Source organism: Hylobates moloch, unplaced genomic scaffold, assembly GCF_009828535.3.
Source record: "Hylobates moloch isolate HMO894 unplaced genomic scaffold, HMol_V3 SCAFFOLD_12, whole genome shotgun sequence".
Taxonomy (NCBI): Eukaryota; Metazoa; Chordata; class Mammalia; order Primates; family Hylobatidae; genus Hylobates; species Hylobates moloch.
Window position 1 is genome coordinate 10,816,434 of NW_026652287.1, and position 19,641 is coordinate 10,836,074.

Sequence of the window (19,641 nt, forward strand, 5' to 3'; positions counted from 1 at the left end):
TTTGTTTTGTTTTTAATTAGCCAGGTGTGATGGTGCACAACTTTAGTCCCAGTCACTTGGGAGGCTGGGCCGGGAGGGTTGCTTGAGCCCAGGAGGCTGAGACTGCAGTGAACTGTGATCACATCACTGCACTCCAATCTGGATAGCAGAGAGACTGTACCTCTAAAAAAATAAAATATTAAAATTAAAAAATTTATCTTTTCTCTCATTCAATGGGTTTTATGCAGGGGACAGAGATTCAGGAGGTGGATGAAAGCAAAGAAAGCCATCAGTGTTGATCTCTGCCCATCCTAGACCCTTATTGGTTTGGTGATCCCAGGAAGCAAGAAGGAGGGACCTGGGTAGGGATGTACCTGTCCTCTATGCCCAACAGTAGAATTACTGGGGCATGAAGTATTTGTAGACTTAATCTGACTAGGTCATGCCAGAATGTGTTATGCAGCTGGGTTCCTGGGTCCCCATGTCCTCACGAACACTTTGTATTTCTCAGCTTCCTAATCTGTGCCAATCTCATAGGTAGCTCTGCAATTAAGTTATAGAAGTCTTTTTTATATTTAAGTCTATCAGCTAACTTAGAAACAGTCTAGGGATCAAAGGGAAGAAATTTTGTTAGAAAATGGGGGATGCAAGAGGGAAGTGCAAGTCCTCAAAGAGAGGCTTTCTGAGGAACCCCGATTCATAGAGAAGTACAGGAACCCATGGAGGCTGAAGCTGCCTTCTTGCCCGCCATCTGCTCCGAGTTGATGGTTCTCTGGAAAGGGAAGAATGCCTGTAACTGAGTTCGTACCATCTCCCACTCCCAGAGGCTGGCACACCGTAGGCATTCATGGTTTGCTATTGAATGAACACGTGGGCATAGAACGAGGCCACAGTCTTGCAATCTAAAATATAAGCTCCAGGCAGGCGAATGCAGCGAACTCTACTTTCCTGATCTGAAAACACAATCTCCCAGGGTCCCCTGGAAAGCTGTTTTTCAGGGAGAAGAGTGGAAAGTGCCTATTGATTTTCCTTTATCACGAAGTGATAAATTTGCTGATTGACATCATGTAGCAATGACAAGCACACAGAAGCGTGTGGGCCCTGAGCAAATGGAGGATATTCTGCAAGCAGGCAGTGAGGTACAGCCAGCTTGAGCTGGTTCCCAAGAGCCAACCAGCACATGTACAGGAATTTGGCAAGCCGGATGTTCAACCACCCATTAAAAATTAACTTAAATAAGCTTACGATTAAATCAATCATATTAAAGCAAAGGTAATAAACACTCTAAACTCACCACGTCCTGATTATTTGTCTACATTTTACTATTATCTATGCTTCTGAGGTTATTTCTATCTGTCATTTCTGGGTGGTAGAACTACTCTGTAACAGTATGCTACTGCCTATCTCTTCCAAACTCTATCCGGTGATGTCAGGTGAGAATATTTACACTGAAGAAATTTGCAAACTCTACAAATCAGGGCTTCTTTGTAGAGCCGGTTGTTAAACATTTTTACCAACACACCACTGCCTAAAGCCCTTGTGGCTGGAGACACACTGTCCTTTTTGTCTGCCTAGCTAAAAGCACAGAGAGGGAAAGAACCCTTGATTTATTTGTGATGGGGCAAGGTGTGGGGGACAGAAACAATGTAGAGAATAAAATGCCATACTCGTGCCCCACAGCAGCCAGGAGGAAGACGCAAGCTACACCGGCTTCCAAAGCATCCATCCGTCCGTCCTCCTCCACCCCTACTAAGAAAGGCGAGACATTATCCCTGCTGAATCTCCACCATCTTCTCCTAACCACTCTAACTGCCCCACGTCTGGCCGACAGTTTGCTGCAGGAGAATGAGACAGCGTTTTTCGTCCTGAGAATGACTCCAGATAATTGGGGCTCCTACTTGCTATTCCTCTGCCTTCCATTTTGCCGGAAAAATGCCTCGCAGTAATTGCCCATCCTCTGGCATGGAGAGGGAGCCAGCCCTTCTGCCGTTCAAACTCCCAATTGGGCTATTACCGCCCCGGCCCACTTTCCCTTAAATGGCCCTGCGTCGATTTGTCGACATTTTGAAGAAGAGAAACTCATCTTTCTCAGCCTCAGACAGAAAGAAGAGAAGATGGGAAAGCTCGTTTTATCTTTCTAGGATGCAAGGCAGTGAGATTGCTTCTCTCGCACGCTCTCACTTTTTATGTTTTCAATAAAAAGCTGAGCTAACTTGTTGTTCCCATTTCATAGATGGGGAAGCCAAGGCTGGTAATTGACTATAGACTTACTCCCCTAATGAAAGTAGGATTGGAGGCAGAACCATTTTCAGTGATTAATAGGCACTTAGACATTCTTACCTTGAAGGCTCCTCCCTGCATCATTAAGAAACCCTCTAAAAGCACAACACACCCATTTCCTAGAGCTGGTTTTGCTGTAAAAAATATTTGAAAGAACTTTTCACATTTTCCTTTTGTAATTTGGTTGTAAGGAACTCACTGAATCGATGGTTTGGTAGGATGGCTCAGCCATCCCACAGATGCTGGTAGAGTGAGAAAATCAACTCAAACTAAAGAGGGACTTTGTTTAGGAATATAAATGGGTGATAACAACTATTTTTTAAAAAGAAAGACAAAAACTTAGGAAGATGGTTACTTCTTGCAAGGAGGGAGGGCGTTAGAATCGGAGTGTGCAGTCAGTGGAAGTTATTAGCACGTTCTAGTGTTGGGATGGGTGGCTGGTTCACAGGTATTCATTAGGTTATTGGGAAGGAGGGAAGCAAGGCAAGAGGGAGGGAGAGGGAAGCAGGTTATGAATGGAAAGAAAAAGAGAACCTGCCCTACAAATTGTTTTTACATGCAATGAAATTTTTATGAATGTCAAATTGAACAATTAGTGCCGTTGACATCAAATACGTTGTGTAGGCTTGCAATCCAGCAGTTATTAATTTTGACTGGGGGTTTTCTTTTCCTATTTTGTAGCCAACCCTTTTCCTCCAGGTCTCAAACCTTTTCCTGGTAGCTGAAAAGCCCCAGCGAGGGACCCAGACCCAGCGCCTCTGGTACCCTGGGGATGCTCCGCTGGGATGCACCCAGGAGGTCTCGGGGATTTTGACGAAGACTGGAGGCCCCCGTATCCTCTCCTTGCGCGGACTTTTCTCTGGGACCCCTCCTGCCCCTTTCAGGAATGCTGACAAAGCCCACACCAGGTCTCTGATGTCTCTATCCCTCCTGTCACAACCACACAACCACACAGACACACCTTCAGACATTTTCTCCTTCCACACGCTCGTGCTGGCATCAGTGCCTTTCTTCTCCAACCAAGGCGAAGCTGAGACCAAGGGGGTGCAGTCTGAAGCCACGGGTCTCCCCTGGCCTGGCTTGGGGGTCTGGTCCCGGAGAAGCCCCCTCTTCTCCTCCCTCTTCCCCTTTCCCTCCCCCTGATTCTCCAGAGCTTCCCCCGTCGGTGAAAGAAATACTTTGCGAGGACGTTGAGTCTTTGTTGGGGAGGACGAAGACGAAGCATAAAGGGTCTGAAAAAGTGAAATGGGGTGTGTGGGATGGAGAGAGGGAGGGGGCAGCGAGGGGAAGAGGACGGATTCTCCGTATCTAAAAGGGAATTAAAGTGCTTTTGCTGGAGTGAAGAAATCAGCTGAAGAATGGCCCGAGAACAAAAGCAGAAAGTCTGTGGACAAGCCCGGCTGAATAGGGCCCGATCCCCTTAAGTTTGTAAGCCCCCCTCCCCCGCACTTTAAGCCTTCCTTACTTACTTCTGCTGAGAACAAACGCCAGGGAGGAAAACACAGCCAGGGGAGGGGAAGAGGGGAATGGCAAAACTAGGGGAGAAAAACCTAAAATAAAAGGTAATCCCTTCGGCACTTTGCCCTCCTAGAGCCTACCAGGGATCTGATTAAAGGTCCCAGATGAAGCCATTCCGCTATTCACATGCAAGAAGCAGGATTTACAAGAAAAGAGAGAGGGAAGAATAGGCGGAGAGGAGAAAAGGGGAATTATTTGTGTCCCTTAATGCTTGTTAAGCACTCCTCTTTGCTACACACCAGACAAGACAAGGCTCAGAACTCACAGAAAAATCTTGGGCAACCCTCCCCCCAGCCCCCTCGGCCTCCGCCCAGCCCGAGGCCAAACGGACCTACAGAGACACAGACACATGGACACACACACACACACACACACACACACACACGCACACACACACACGGCAGTGGGCAAAGCTGCTGGGCCAAGCCAGACTCAGAAAGAGAATAGCAATTAACCTCCGTCCCTGGCTGACAGTGATCTAATCAAACCAGCCCTCCTGGGCTCTCCTGATGCTCAGAGTTTGTGGCCCAGGCTGCAAACTGTTTGGGATAGGCCTGGAGAGAAAGTGAGGATCTGGAAGTCCTAAGGGATGGTTGCGGCTTTCTGATGATGCTGACGAAGCTAGTAGAGAAGTTGTTCAAAGATGCTCTACTGTGTCCTGCCTCAGGACCCTTGCTCATGCCAGGCCTCTGCCTGGGATGCGCTTCCCCACCCTCCTGGCACAGTTAACTTGCAGCTCCGACTGGGGAAGGCTTCCTCAAGCAACCCTCCTTCTCCCACAGACCACCTCACACTTCCCTGTTCTTGGCCCTCCAAAGACACTGGAACTTGGTAATTTACAATAAATGTGTGAAACATTATAATTTATAATTCATAAGGTATAAATACATTTATAAATACATGTGTAAACACATTATGTGTGAATCACTTACACATTTATTTCTTGTTGCACTTGTTCAGTGCTTATCTCCCCCACTAGAATATCAGAGACAGAAAAAAAGGAGACAGTGGCTACTTCTGCCTACGATGGGATCCTAGGGTCTGGGATCCCAGCATCCCCGTGCCAAAGACTGGTGCTGGTCTTTGCATTGAGACGCTGCTCTATAAATTCTCACTCAATGAATGAATGAAGGAATGAAGGAAGGAATGAATGAATGAACAGGAAATTGGGTCAGAAGGGACCAACTTATCCATTAGGCACAGGAAGCACAGTGCTTAGGGCTCACAATACTTCAAGGGGTCCGTATAAATGTTTTAATGTTAATTGAATGTTTTAATGTTAATTTCTTTTAAATCAAAAGAAAACATGAATATAATAATAATGTGTATAATATTAATGAATCTAGACTGGATTATATTCATGTTTATACCTACACAGTCGTAAAATGTAATTTTTAATTTTTTTATGGAAAAAAGAACCCATAAATGTCATAATGTGACCCTAGGTCAGAAAGGGGAATTGGCCAAAGATAAGGGGAATAGAAGTCTGGGGCCGTCTTTCCTCCATACTGGGAGGGGCAATTCAAGATCACATGGATTTCTTTCATTCATCTATTTATTCATTCAAAAGGCATTAGATGCTGGGCACAGTGGCTCACACCTGTATTCCTAGCAGTTTGGGAGGCTGAGACTGGAGGACCACTTGAGGCCAAGAGTTCAAGACCAGTCTAGGCAACATAGTGAGACCCCCCCCCATCTCTACAAAACATTTAAAAATTAGCTGGGCATGGTGGCATGCACCTGTAGTCCGAGCTACTTGGGAGATTGAGGAGGGAGGAGGCTTTGAGCCCAGGAGGTTGAGGCTGCAAGTGAACTGTGATCATACTACTGCACTCCAGCCTGGGCGACAGAGCAATCCCCTGTCTCAAAAAAAAACAGATAAAGACGTGATCACAAACTGGGGTCATTGCTCTGAAAATCTCATGTCCTCTGAAACCTCCAACAGGGAGGTGAGACACTGAAACTGAGACCTGAAGGAGGTGCAGGGATTTGCCAAGAGACGAGAGAAAGAAGGTTGTGTAGGTTGGAGGCAACTGCAAGTATGAAAGCCTTGGGGTTGGAAGGAATGTGGCATATGGGTGGGGCTGCAGCCTCCTGAGAGAGGGGTTGAGGAGGGATGATGTGGGCAGTGGGCAGAGCAGCGTGTGGGAGAGCTTTTCTATGTGTCAGGGAAGGCGAGGTTATGCTACAGTAACAAACAGCCCCAGCAGTTTGTTTCTCACCAGTCTTGTTTTACTGTGGGTTCGCAAGGAGGCTTTGACTGTAGAGGGTCACTTGAGGACCCAGGTGGTTGGAGGCATTATCTGGGCCCAACTTTCCATGACTGCAAAGGTAAGTGTTCATAAAGACTTAGCCTAGATATGACAGTGTGATCTTTTTGACTGGCCTCCTTCAAGTGGTCACAGAAGTTCATTCCTGCCACATGCCTGGAGGGCAGAGAACAAAACATTCAGAAACAGCCGTAATGACCACCACAGATGACTCCTAAAACTATGATGGCACATAGAAAACTTTCCAAATTAAAATGATGTCCACGAATGCTGTCCCCAATCCAATGGTATTCCAGGAAGTATCCTAGGCAAACCTCCTCCTCACATACCATCAGTCTATTTTAGCACCCCTGCTAGAATTGATCCTTCTTTCTCATTTCAAAACAGATTCTCAAGATACCAAAACACAAGAAGAGCTGCTCTGAGTGTCCTTCTAATGAGCTTCTCTTCTCTTGAGACTGAGTCTCACTCTGTCACTCTGGCTGGTGTGCAGGGGCACCAACATGGCTCACTGCAGCCTCAAACTCCTGGGCTCAAGTGATCCTCCCGCCTTAGTCCCCTGAGTAGTTGGGAGTACATGTGTGCATCACCATGCCTGCTTATCTTTTTATTTATTTTTTTTTTTAAATAGAGATAGGGTCTTTTTAGGTTGCCCAGGTTGGTCTTGAACTCCTGGCCTCAAGTTATCTTTTTTTTTTTTACATGGAGTCTCTCTCTATCACCCAGGCTGGAGTGCAGTGGCATGATCTGGGCTCCCTGTAACCCCTGCCTCCCGGGTTCAAGCGATTCTCCTGCCTCAGCCTCCCAAGGAGGTGGGATTACAGGCGCACGCCACCACGCCTGGCTAATTTTTGTATTTTTAGTAGAGACAAGGTTTCACCATGTTGGTCAGGCTGGTCTTGAACTCCTGACCTCAGGTGATCAGCCCACCTCAGCCTCCCAAAGTGCTGGGATTACAGGCGTGAGCCACCATGCTTGGCCTCAAGTGATCTTTTCACCTCAGTCTTTTAAACACAAATCCAATTAAAGCATCTCTTGGCCTCAAGATTTTCAGTAGACCCCTGTTGCCATCACACCTTGGCCTCAAAGCCCTGTGGATCTGGCCCCTGTCTACCTTTCCAGGGTTAGTCTCACACTTGTCCCCCATCCTCTAAGCCCCATTCACAGCGGCTTTTCTGTTCCTAGAAGATGCCTTAGTCCCTTTTCCTGGGCTCATTTGCAACCAATGCCCTCTGCCTAGAAGAAGAGCCACCTAGTTAACTCTTCCTCCACATCGATGCTCCAACGTGCCCCAGCCTTCCTGAACACACACGGCCCCACCCTCACTGGGATATTGTGTCCCCTTGTTATTATATAATCTCTAGTTATTCCCTATACTTTTTCTTCCTACGTTTTATCACAGTTTGTAATTATATGCTTATGGGAATATTTTATTGAATCTGTCTCTCTCCCTTGCTCATAAACTCCCGAGGGCAAGGACTGGCTCTTTTGTTTCCTGCTGTATTCCTAGATCTTCGTGCGGACCTGACACATCACAGGTGCTCAAAGAATATTAATGCAAGTATGAATGAACAAATGCTTCATTCTTTCCAGGTGTGGCACTTGGAAAATCACCCCTTTTTTAGTGATACAATCTCAGCTCAGTTTCTTGCCAAAAGCACAATGCAGCCACTCTGGTCTCTCTATATGAACTTTATTTATTAAATTTAAAGTCCTTTTTTTGAGGTTCTCATTTTTATTTTTTATTTATATTTCATTTTTGAGACAGAGTCTCTCTCTGTCGCCCTGGCTGGAGTGCAGTGGCATGATCTCGGCTCACTGCAGCCTCCACTTCCCGGGTTCAAGCAATTCTCCTGCCTCAGCCTCCCAAGTAACTGGGACTACAGGCACCCGCCACCACACCTGGCTAATTTTTGTATTTCCAGTAGAGATGGGGTTTTGCCATGTTGGCCAGGCTGGTCTCAAACTCTCAACCTCAAGCAATCCACCTGCCTTGGCCTCCCAAAGTGCTGGGATTACAGGCATGAGCCACTTTGCCTGGCCTAAGGTTCTCATTTTTAAATTTCCATTGGATTGGATGCCCAGCACAGGAGGGCGGGGTGATGCCCTGGTTAGGATACATACGTGGTACACTGGCCACTAGCACAAAGTCTTCATGCCTGTGACACCTCCCACCCCCACACAAGTCTTAAGAATTTTCTTGGGGCCTCATTTTCTTCATATGAAGAATAAGGCCAACAATACTTAGCTTGCTTACTTGGAAGAAATCAATAAGTGGGAGGCTGGACATGGTGGCTCACACCTGTAATCTCGGTACCTTGGGAGTTCAAGGTGGGGTGATTGCTTGGGCTGGAAGTTCGAGACCAACCTGAGCAATATAGCGAGACACCCCCCACCGCCCCATCTCTGCAAAAAGATAAACAAAAATTAGCCAGGCATTGTGACGCATGCGTGTAGTCCCAGCTACTTAGGAGGCTGAGGCAGGAGAATCACTTGAGCCCGGGAGTTTGAGGCTGTGGTGAACTATGATGGTGCCACTGCACTACAGCCTGGGCAGCAGAGATGCTGTGTCCAAAAATATAAAATAATAAAATAAAATATAAACAGTTGTTGATCATAAGGTAGGGAAGGATAGTGACAAGAGAGATCATAGATGTTTAGGAGCCTGGCAGATCTGAGTTTGAATCCCAGCCTCATCACTTACCAGCTGTGTGAGCTTGCACAAGTGATTTCATCTCTCTGAGCCTCAGTTTCCTTATCTGTAAAATGGGTACAGTAAGAGTGCCTGAGAATTCACAATACCACATGTAAAGCATCAAGTATATATAGCAAGAGCTTGATAAGTGGCAACTAGTAAGACTGCAAATATTAAAATAAAATTTAAGAGGAAAAATTGTCTCAGGTCCATCTGAGCTTGGGTATCTGTGATAAAAAGAACAGGAGCTGTGTGTTATTGATCACTACTGCTATCTATATACCAGGGATCATGTATTTGTGTACTATGCATTTCGCATATTTTCTTCTAGTACAGCATGCTTGATTGAGTTGAATCAGTCAATATTTAATGAGAACTGACCATGTACCAGACACTGTTCTAGGTGCCAGGAATATAGCCAAGAACAAGATGAACAAGAAGCCCTGTTTCTCATCTAGAGAATTCACAGTCTAGAGCCCTGCATTCAGGAAGAAATTGAGCTTAGCAATCACCAACATACTGATTTTAGATCACTCTTCTCCCACCTTCAACCCAATCAAAAAATGCCCCCAGTATAGTAGAAAGTATGTTGGTTTTTGAAACAAAAATTTTAGGGATAGTGGGATAGGGACAGGGATCTATTGTTCAAGCCTCACCAACTCTGCTGCCACTCAAGGCCTTTAGCAAAGAGGAAGGAAAAAGGAAACTGGAATTTGGAAGACAACGGAGTGCATCAAATGGAGGAAGGTGCCTTCCCCACAAACCAAGGAGACACACATGCATGCTCACACACACACAGGCACACACACACACGCACACACACCTCAATTATACCTTGAGAAGCAAAGCTAATGGAAGCTAGATTGATTCAAAGATAACAATTAGGGAACAATTTTAATTCCTGCTGTGATTGAGGCACACAGTTTATTTTTAATCTGTATCCATAATAAAAATAATAATTAAAAGGGCTGGCAAATTGCAGCTTTTGCCAAGAAATTAGATTTACACTACCCACCTTCACCCCATCAGAAATGTGATCTTCTCTCCTGCCTTCCATCTCTTCTGCCTGTGCAACCCCATCATGACTCGCTCCTGCTCCAAAGCCACAGACCCCATTTTAAATATAGAGATTCATTAATTAAAGGAGATGGGAAGTGAACTTTTTTTTAGCATCTACTATGTGCTGGGTATGATGCTAAGTACATTCACATCAATTATTTCATTTAACCCTCATGACAACCCTGTAAAGAGAGAATCCCAGTTTACCCTCATTTTACAGAGGTGGAAACAGATGTATAGCTATTTGCTGAAGGTTACACAGAGAGAATAGGACAGGGCTGGGTCTGAGCCAAGGTCTGGTTGACCAGATTTATTCTTCTAATTGCCTTTCCTGAGGGTAGGTATTAAGCTTTGTCCTCCTTGACAAAAACGCTGCCTCACCCACAATAGAATTTACCCCAATTTCCACTTAGAGTTGCATTTCCACTCCAAGGCTGAAGTGTGAAGCAAACAGCTGGAAGGAAGCTTTACCAGCATTCATGTCCTCAGACTTTGGCTGATTCCCTAATATGACGAGTCAATTGATTATTATAAAATAATTAGGAGAAGGTAGAAAGAAGAGAAAGAGAAGGAAGAAAAGTAGGAAGAATAAGAAGAAGAGAAAGAGAAGGGAGAAGGAAGGACAGAGGGAAGAAAGAAGAGAAGGGAAAGAAAAGGAGGAAGAAGAAGAGAAGAATAAGAACAGAAAGGAGAAAGAGAAAGAAGAAGACAAGATGGAGAGGAGGATGGAGAAAATGAGGAAGAGGAGGAAGGAAAGAGCCTCAGTCCAGGCTGCTTGATTTCCAACATCTCTTCATTGGCACAATGTCCCAATCTTGCCTGTATGTGCATGCTTAGTTCAGTCCTCCTCCCTCAGGAAGGCCTCCATAACGTTAATCCCTAATTGAAAACAGTTGTCTTCCTGATTCCCCATAGCATTTGGTATCTTACCTGTGGTAGTTTATACCTTAGTGCTGTGGTTATTTGTGTAACTCTCTACTTCCGCTACTAAGTGTTACAGCATTTTAAAAGAATTTATCTAACAAGTTTTCAGTTTTAACTAGAAAACCACCCACAGGAAAAGGGGAAAAAAATCCTCTTCTACTAAGCTTTGAAGTCCCCCAAATTTGGGACCTGTATTTACATCCTCCAAGGTGCCCAGCACCATGTCTCATGCTTTTCCTTGGAAATATTTTCCTTCTGTCATGGCACCTTCCTCCTTAGCCCATCATGTCCCTTGATCAAACTTCTTGAAAGAGGTGGGAGAAGGGAGATAATCAATTAATAATTAATAGTAATAGATAAATTATGTTGGAACTGGTGGTAGTGATGATGATAATAATAGTAATTATTATTATTATTATTGTTCCAGTTATTGAATGTTCATAGCTGAGCTATTGAGGCCATTGACATAATAGTATAAGTGTTATACTCTCTACTTACCTGGGTTCATTCAAATCCCATTTCTACCACTTACCAGTTGCGTGACCTTGGCCAAGTTCCTTAGCCTTTCTGTGCCTCAATTTCTCATCTGTAACAGGATTGTTATAGATAATGAGTGAGATATTGCATTTACAGCATTTAAGACAGAGCCTAGGATACAGTAAGGACTCGATAAGTGGAGGTTGCTATCATCATTATTATTAATCATAGCTACTAACTCCGCCTCCAGAATAATAGCCACAAATGCCCTTTATTGAGTGCTTACTTTGCCAGGTACTGTGCTTTGCTTTTTTATAGGCAAGATTTCATTAATCTTCAAGCCAACCAATTATTAACCCATTCTACAAACTTTCCCAGCTCACAAGTGACAGAGCTGGAATAAGATATCAGAATCCAAGAATCAAGATTCTTGCCCTGAGAGGCAAGAAAGAGGAAAGCCAACTGAAGAGGGTTGCACAAAATGACACCAGGAGAGCTCTAAAAACTATAGGATTATGTATAGCTCACCTTAGAAGGTCCCCGGTCCTGGCTTGGCTTGGCCTCTGTCCTTGGTGCTGAAAATTGCGCCCATCCCAGACCCTCAATATCACATCTCCATGGAGCCAGGGGACCCTCAGCATCTCCTAGAAGCCCATGTCTTTATCCATGGGTGTTGTCAACTAACTAATTTGGACCCAAGGTACTGGTTGTAGTAACTTGCCAGGATCCCTTGAGTCCTGACCACAGATCCAGGCCCTGCCCCAGCCACCACCAACCACAGAAGTGCCTACCCTGAATTTAGTCCTCCTTAGCAATATTCACCAGGCAACTGTAAATGTCACAAGCCCCTTACACATACAGAGTATCAGAGGCTGTGTGTTCTCCTGGAACCTCAGCACAGACATGAAACCAGATCCCTCTTGGACAAGGCAAAAGTCTCCCTGTTCAAACCAGGGTGTACACCATCACAGATGAAGTAGACATCTGCCTCTTTGGTCTGCCTATAGGGGCAGTAGAAACTTAGTCTTCAGGATCTAGAACTACTTCCCTTTCAGCTCAAGAAAGCCTAATGTTCCTTCACCAGGAAACCAAGATCAAGTTTAGGAGGCAAAAGATCAGGCTACTCTTGTGTCTAGTCTAAGACGTGAATGACTGATAGCTGTCCATTTCTGGAACGGTAGAAAGTGCTGGTGTCTGGAAGTCAGAGAGATCCAGGGTAGTGCCACTTATCACCTTGAACATGCTCACAGAAAGGGCCTGACCTATGCTTGGTGTAGGATGGTTGATAAGTAAGTCAGTCTCTCTCTCCAGGCCACTTCTTCTCTGTGTAGCCCCCAGTCTGCCCTGTCCTCTCTCCTTATGCTCCTTCTTTACAAACACTCTTCTTGCTCACTCAATTGCCTAAAAACGAGTAGCTTTTCTGTCCCTCCTAATCAACATCTTTGGAAAGGAGTTATTTCATTGATTACCATCCTGGTGGATAGATTTGTTTGAACCATTAAATTGCACTTTTTGTAGGTCAAACCCAGTCCAATACAGGCAACTTCATATTACAACAGTAGAAACACGTGCCCCAAGACTCCTCACTTGGCCTTTCTAGAAACAAGAGGTAGATTCATATCTTTGGAGAGGCCACCTTAGCCAATTGTTGGATGGGGATGGTGAGAGAGAAGAGCTTGCCATCTTATATGAGTCATCACAATAAAATTTACAGACAACAAAGCCAAGAGCCACCGCCTAACCACCCCCACCTGACACACACACATAGTCCCCAAGACAGAGTCTGGCAATTGAAGCCATTTTTTCTTTCTTTCTTTCTTTCTTCCTTCCTTCCTTCCTTCCTTCCTTCCTTCCTTCCTTTCTTTCTTTCTTTCTTTCTTTCTTTTCTTTCTTTCTTTCTTTCTTGACGGGGTCTGGCTCTGTCACCAAGGCTAGAATGCAATGATGTGATCTTGGCTCACAGCAACCTCTGTCTCCCAGGCTCAAGCCATCCTCCCACCTCAGCCTCCCTAGTAGCTGGCACTACAGGTGCTCACTACCACACCCAGCTAATTTTTGTGTTTTTTGTAGAGACGGGGTTTTGCCATGTTGCCTAGGCTGGTCTTGAACTGCTGGGCTCAAGCGATCCACCCACCTCAGCCTCCCAAAGTGCTGGGATTACAGGTGTGAGCCACTGCGCCCAGCCCAATTGAGCCATTTCTGAAGGAAGAAAAAAATATTCTTCTCAAACCTAGCAACAAATTGGCTTAAACAATCTGCGTCATCATCTCCCATCTCCATGGCTAATCATATTGGTAAATGGTTGGGTTTTTTTTTTTCCTGTGGCCACTGCCTTGAAGGAGGGGAGATGGAACCAGGGTGGGGGACAGGAAAACGGAAAATATTTTGTGATAGATGACTGATTAAGAATACCTTTGCTATTCTTGGTTAACTTCCTTGCAGACACAGAGAATTGGCTTGGTCAGACAGCTCCCCCTGTGTGGCACAAACAAGAAACATTAATTAAAAATAATTGCCACCCCCTCCCCAGAATTAAGAATGTGATGTTCAGATTCATTTTAAGAAAGGTAATTTGATGCCAATAAATTACAATTATAAAAACTTCATTACAGTCAAGAGCAATCTATCCACCATTGTCCTAATTACACATTGTAGGAATAATGAATGCTAATGATTTAATGTACAATAATTACCAGGATTGAAAAATAAAATATAATAATAGTCATCATTATTGTTATCAATAACATAGATTTTTGGCATGGTTAATCTCCACTTGACGCTGAGATGAAATCTCAGGGTTTTGTGGGGATTTTTTTTATCCCTACTTAGAAACACTCCCTTTTCTTCTCCTCCTCCTTCCAGCTCCATCTTTATTAAGACAACAAATCCACAGCACAGAATAGAAATGTCTTGCTTCTCCTAGAGGGTCAGAGTTGAAGGGTTAAATCCACGTCTCCTATCCCCTGTACAGCAGATCACCTTTGGTTTCTTCCCAAACATCTTTTTGTGTAGGAGAGAAAGAGAAAGCAATTACTCTGATGTAGAGAACAGGATTGTGTCTTCGCCAAAGTCACTTTTTAGTTCCTGTATGAAACCATCCATGGCCTCCTATTGCAAAGAGAAAATATCCAAGCCTGATCTCCACAGTGCAGGGCTGTGTCAAGGAGTCAGGGACCGGGAGCCACACTGCCTGGATTTGAGTCCCGGTTTTGCCACCTACTAGCTGCAGGGAGCATGACCAAATCTGTTCCCATGTCTATGCCTCGGTTTGCTCTCTGTAAAACGGAGCTTGAGATACTGCCTGACTCAGGGTTTCTTAAGTTTAAAAGTGTAAACACATATGGAGTGCTCAGAACAGTGCTGACACGTGGTCACTGCCCCAAAACTAGAACCGAGAAATTTTGTGAGCTTGGCTGCCTCTATCTTCCCCCTCCCCTCTGTCATACACACCCTGCGATCGAGCCTCAACAGTCAACTCATCATCCTCTGAAGATAGTCTGCACATTCTCAACTCCAGAGCTTTGCTCACGCAGTGCCCTCCACAAGGAGTGCTGTTCATCTCCCAGCTGGGTTTGATCACTCATTCTCTGGGAAGCCACCCCATTGCTCCCAGGCAATGCCAACATTTCCTTCTAGGGCATTGCCACAGCACTTCTGTCATACTACTTGTATCTCTGCAGATCTTGCCGCTTGTCCTTTCCATTTTGTGTTAGGATTATTTGTTTCTATGTTTTACAATTGTATATACCCAAGTATGTTGCAAACACTTTGGGTTTGTTTTTTTGTTGTTGTTGTTTTTATTTTGTTTGTTTGTTTTGCTTGTTCGTTTGTTTTGAGACAGAGTCTCACTGTCAGCCAGGCTGGAATGCAGTGGCACGATCTCAGCTCACTGCAACCTCCACCTCCTGGGTTCAAGTGATTCTCCTGCCTCAGCCTCCCTACCAGGGAGGCTACTAGCTGGGATTACAGGTGAACGCCACCACGCTGGGCTAATTTTTAGTAGAGACAGGGTTTCACCATGTTGGCCAAGCTGGTCTCCAACTTCTGACCTCGAGTGATCTGCCCACTTGGTCCTCCCAAAGTGCCGGGATTACAGGTGTGAACCACCATGCCCGCCTAACACTTTGAAAGCAAGAATCATATTTTCCCCATCCTTGTATTCCCCTCATCTCTACCTTATACCCCCTAATCAATACTCTATGTCTAGAATGATGCTCCTATATACATTTGTAGAATTTCAGGAATGCAAAGGAAACTCTTCTTTACAACGCTTATTGGTTTGATCCTGATTCTACAAGTAACACATCCTTATTATAGAACAGTTGAAAAATAAAGACAAGTATAAGGAGAAAAAATAACATAAACTACATTTCCATAGCCCAAAGATGATCACGCTAAACAAGTTTGTATATTTCTGTCTTATCCTTTACAGAGAATTTTAGACAACTGTCCTGCCGTTTATGGACTTTGGTCACAGCAAATAATCTTCACTAGCATTTATCATGTTTGTCACATGACAAATGCTAAGAATTTTACTAGTGTTATTGTATTTAATCCTGACTGCAACCTGTACAGTAGGTGTTACTGGCATCTCCATTGCAAGGATGAGAAGATCAAGGATTAGAGAGGCTAAGCATTTTCCCAACATCACACAGCCATGTGTGGCACAGCCAGGATTCAACACAGGTATCTGCACTCCTAGCTCACATTTTGTCTTTCAGCAGGCATTTCATCATGTGTATTTTTCCCAGGTCATTAAATTATTTTAATAATTTGCCCAGCAATCCATCCTATGCACATATCATCATTATTTCATCCCACCTCTACAATTGGATATTTCACTTGTATATAATTTTTCACCATAAGAAACAATTCTTTGAAGGCCATCCTTGTTCATAAATCCTTGTCCACATTCTGAATATTTCCTTGGGATACCTTCTGAGAAGTAAAATTCTGCAGCCAGAGGGCATGAACATTTTTATTAATCTGCTTTATTGAGGTACAATGTGCATAGAATAAAATTAACCAATTCTAAATGTGCAAGTCAATGAGTTTTGGCAAATTATACACAACCACTACAATCATGAAATAGAAGATTTCCATCACTTGAAAACTGCTTCTTTGGCATCATGCCCTCTCCCACCCCACACCCAACCCCACTCCAGCCCCCTGCAACCAAGTTCTGCTTTCCATCACTATAGTTTTGCCTTTTTTAGAATTTTATATCAGTGGGATCATACACTATGTAACCTTTCATTCCTGACTAATTTCGCTCAGAATTGTGGTTTTGAAATTCATCTATGGTGTGGTGTACATCGGTAGTAAATTTATTTTTACTCTTGAGTAGCATTCCCTTGTATGTGGAAGTAACACTGCTTCATATCCATTCACTATTTGGTGGACATTTGAATTCTTCCCAGTTTGGAGGTACATTGAGTAAAACCACTGTAAAAAATTCAGCATAGGCCAGGAGCAGTGGCTCATGCCTGTAATCCCAGCACTTTGGCAGGCGGAGGCGGGCGGATCACCTGAGGTCAGGAGTTCAAAACCAACCTGGTCAACATGGTGAAACTCCATCTCTACTAAAAATACAAAAATAGCCAGGTATGGTGGCAGGCACCTGTAATCCCAGCTACTCGGGAGGCTGAGGCAGGAGAATCACTTGGACCCAAGAGGCAGAGGTTGCAGTGAGTCAAGAACGCACCATTGCACTCCAGCCTGGGTGACAAGAGTGAAACTCTGTCTCAAAAATAATAATAATAATAATAATTCAGTATAAGTCTTTGTGTGAATATCATTTTCATTTCTCTTGAATAACTACCTCAGTGTGGGACTGCTGGATCCGATAAATGTACGTCTAACCTTACAAGAAAAACAGTTTTACTTTTGGTTGCTCAGTTTTGTTGTAGTCCTTTAAATAGTGTTGAGTTTTGTTCTAGCAAACAGTCAAGTTACTTAGAACCAATTGTAGCTTTCAAATCTTGTTTTTATGTTTTCTTAGGGTAGTATCAAAGCAGCAGCCTTTCATCTAGGGATAACTTATCCCCACTCCTACAGCTGTACTCTTCTGAGGATCCTGCCCCATGGCTGGTCTCTTATGAGGGTTGTCCTTGGTCACATGAGCTATCCCAGCCCTATGTGAGATCTAGGAATTGTTCTACCTACTCCTTTTGGTGGTTCTCTCCTTGGCTTCAGGAAGTTACCTCTGGCACATGCACAGAACCCAGAACCAAGGACATAAGAGCACCCCTCTCCTGATTTCTGGAGTTATCTCCCCAGGAAGATCTCTACTCTCCAGTTCCCCCATCCCATAAATTCTACCCACTTGGACTCCTTGAACTCCTAGCTCTATCTCGAGTTCACTCAGGAAGTTCTCAAGCTCTTTGGGTTTCCCCTCTCCGTGCTATGGCTTGGAAACCCAGAGGGCGCCTCGTTTTCCTTCTCTCAGGGACACAGACCTAGACTGTCTGTTGTTCAGTGCCTAAAACCGTTGCTTTTAAATATTTTGTCTGAAATTTACAAGCACAAAACAAACAACGCCATTAAAAAGTGGTCAAAGGGCTGGGTGTGGTGGCTCATGCCTGTAATCCCAGCACTTTGGGAGGCCGAGGCGGGTAGATCACCTGAGGTCAGGAGTTTGAGACCAGCCTGGCCAACATGGTGAAACACTGTCTCTACTAAGAATACAAAAAAAAATTAGCCAGGCGTGGTGGCACACACCTGTAATCCCAGCTACTCAGGAGGATGAGACAGGAGAATCGCTTGAATCTGAGAGGCGGAGGTTGCAGTGAGCCAAGATCGTGCCATTGCACTCCAGCCTGGGCAACAACAGCAAGACTCCATCTCAAAAAATAAATTTAAAAAATAAATAAATAATCAAAGGACATGCACAGACACTTTTCAAAGGAAAACATACATGGAGCCAATAAGTACATGAAAAAAAGCTCAACATCGCTAATCACTAGAGAAATGCAAATCAAAACCACAGTGAGATACCATCTCACACAAGTCAGAATGGCTATTGTCAAAATGTCAAAAAGTAACAGAGCTGGCAAGGTTGCCAGAGAAAGGAAAATGCTCATGTACTGTTGGTGAGAGTGTAAATTAGTTCAACCATTGTGGAAAGCAGTGTGGCAATTCCTCAAAGAGCTGAAAACAGAACATTCAACCCAGCAATCCCATTACTGGGAATATACCCAAAGGAATATCAATCATTCTACCATAAAGACACATGCACTTGCACATTCATGCACTATTCATTACAGCAAAGACATTGAATCAACCTAAATGCCCATCAATGATAGACTGGATAAAGGAGATGTGGTACGTATATACAATGGAATACTACACAGCCATAAAAAAGAATAAGATCATGTATTCTGCAGGAACATGGAAGGAGCTGGAGGCCATTATCCTTAGCAAACTAACACAGGAACAGAAAACCAAATGCCACACGTTCTCACTTATAAGTGGGAGCTAGATGATGAGAACACATGGACACAGAAAGAGGAACAACAGACACCATTGCCTACTTGAGGGTGGACAGTGGGAGGAGGAAGAGGATCAGAAAAAAATAACTATTGATTACTAAGCTTAGTACCTGGGTGACAACATCATAATCTATACATCAAACCCCCATGACACAAGTTTACCTATATGACAAATCTGTACGTGTACCCCTGATCCTAAAATAAAAGTTAAAACTAAATAAGTAAAAGTAAATAAATAAATATTTGGTCTGGTTTTCCAGTTGTTTAAGGCAGGATAATAAATCTGATCTTTGTTATGCCACCTTTTCTGGAAGCAAGAGCTTAGTAGAAGAATTTTTGAGAATTTTGATCAATATTTGATAAACATATACTGCAGGGGGGGTAGCCTTCTCCTCCATAACCCCCAAAGAAGTGTCTCCCTCAACTAATATATATATTTGAGACAGGGTCTCACTTTGTCACCCAGGCTGGGGTACAGTAGCACCATCTTGACTCACTGCAGCCTCGACCACCTGGGTTCAAGTAATCCTCCTTCCTCAGCCCCCCAAGTAGCTGGGACTACAGGCAGGTGCCACCATACCCAGTTAATTTTTGTATTTTTAGTAGAGACAGGGTTTCGCCATGTTGCCAGGCTGATCTCAAACTTCTGAGCTCAAGCCATCCTCCTGACTCAGCCTCCTAAAGTGCTGGGGTTTCAGGCATGAACCACAGCACCTGGATATCAATTAATATTTTAAAAATATCAAGAAACATGAATTTAAAGGAGTTTAAATAAACATGCTCAAAAGAGGAAGAAAGTATAACTCTAAATTAGGTGAGAGAAGGGGTTGGAAAGGAGACAACCAGGATTGTGATGTAAAATGAAGTTAGGGTTCAAACAGGTCCTTAACTTGCCTGCTCTGCTGCTCCCACGGAATCTCTCAGAGTAGACATTTGTAGCAAAGTTTAC

General features: G+C 44.1%; 1 protein-coding gene across 3 annotated transcripts in view; it reads right to left on the reverse strand.

Annotated features, from left to right (window-relative positions):
• The window catches only part of PSMD9 (proteasome 26S subunit, non-ATPase 9), a 181,187-nt gene that overhangs the window by 65,368 nt on the left and 96,178 nt on the right, over positions 1-19,641 (reverse strand). The gene's annotated exons all lie outside the window — the stretch shown is intronic.